We start from the raw sequence: 2,020 nt of genomic DNA, 5'->3' as shown, positions 1-2,020 counted from the left end.
ATAAAAATTTATCAGTTAAAAAAATACTAAATTTTATATGTAATATATCTTCTTATTATATAGATTGTATATATTTTATTGTCTTAACGGCCGATGGCCGTAAATTGTCTCAATGGCCCGCCAAATATTTTCGAATTTACAACTTGGCCCACCTAGGCAAAACTTTGGGAACCCCTGCTTTAGATAGTCAAATATTCGTAGCTTAAAATATTCAAATATACAAATATCCAAACATCTTGACATTCAAAGTTCAATTTCTCCATTTTCTTGCCTCGACTTGATAAAATACATAAAACGAAACCACAGCAATTCAGTTTGACCTTAAGGTTTTCACTACTTCCCCCATGACACTCGTACCACCCTATCTCAATATATAATACATTTCACAAACTTCCGATGAATAGCCGTCACGGTGTGACAATCCCAGTTTCACAACTTATTTCCAACAAAAATTTTCCAATAATAATAAAATTACTCAATCAAACCAACATCTTCTCGCACAAGAAATTTCCTACATTCTTATTTCCATAAGAGCTTCATCAAGTTTCGAAAGCCAGCAGCTATGGGACGACATCACTTTGCCTGTTTTATTAGACGACCAGCGGACTCGTCATTATTCTTGTCATTATAGCAATCCGGTTAATCGTGAAGACACGAGAAGAACACGGTCGACGAACTTCTCTTAACGCAAAGTCACCGCAGCCCTGCGACACTGTTGGTGGGGGCAAGAAAATCGATGGGACTGTTAATACGAGTGATTCACCGATGCTCAATTACCGCGCAAAACGCACAAGATGTTACGTGGTGGCCGTCTTCAACGGGGGCAACATTGAAACCGTCCACGGCGAGCCAATAGACTTTTACAGGTACATTATCCCTCCTCTTTCCGCTTTCTGGGTCGCGGTAACAGCGTTACGAAGAGTATCATGCGGTGTTAGCAACGATTATTTTACGTCTTATCGCGGTTTCCGTTGAATTTCGACGAATTCTGAACGGAGATGAGGATTAGGAGGTGTATGAACGATAACGAAGAAGAAAATAGGAAAATTTCTCGGTGAATGGTTTTTTCTTTCTTCATTGGATAAGTTGGTTTGTGAAATTGATCATTGATGATAATTGCCCTTTCCAAATTCTCTAATTTTTCGAATTTTCAAGTTTGATATCTTCAAAATTTCAAATTTCTCGAATTTTCAAGTTTGAAATCTTCGAATTTTAAATTTCTTCGTGTTTTTTTAATTTTTTCTTGTTTTTCTTTTTCAAATTTTTAATTTTAGAACGTGTGAACTTTATTACTTGGACTAATTCGAGCAATTTTTAAACAGTTACTCTACTACAGTCCAAATGCTTCGTCCTCTACTCGAACAAAATATAAAAGAAAATTCAGAATCACTGATAATTTGATTATTGCTTTTGCGCAGGAAATTCCTTGTGGTTCACCTATTTGCATGATTGCACCACAAGATCAAGGAAATTTTATTTACACTTTCTTCTTGTCCCTTTTACGTTTCTCATAACCGACTATTTCTTTTTGTTCTTTTTTTTTTTTTTTCAATCCATTATACAACGTCCAAACGATCATCTTCCACTTTCTACGTTTTTTTTTATTTTTCATACAAGTTTCATCGGGATTTCGATTAATCGATCCCTCGGTTTCCCATCGTTCCCATCTGATAATCTACTAGCTACCTGGTTATTACGTGCACATCATTTCGAGTGTAATGTTGTACGTCGCGATCGAGTTAACGTAGAATTTACCACGATAAACTATAATGTCGACTACGAAGGGTTAACCTCCTTGCTTTTTCACTGGTTTTTACCCCTTGATTTGCATTAACGGTACCACCATCCATTCGATGAGGAATCATCCATCCAAGCCTTGCTTCGTTCATTTTCATTTTGTACAAGGAAGACATTAAAATCCATAGGAAAGGTAATTTATGTAACTTCGAGGTTTTTTTAAAGTCACAGTATTACGAATAAATAAATAAATTCGTTTGAATAATAATTGTGACATGATACG

This window comes from Habropoda laboriosa, unplaced genomic scaffold, assembly GCF_001263275.1.
Source record: "Habropoda laboriosa isolate 0110345459 unplaced genomic scaffold, ASM126327v1 scaffold9, whole genome shotgun sequence".
NCBI classification, from domain to species: Eukaryota; Metazoa; Arthropoda; class Insecta; order Hymenoptera; family Apidae; genus Habropoda; species Habropoda laboriosa.
This window is presented reverse-complemented; position numbering follows the sequence as displayed.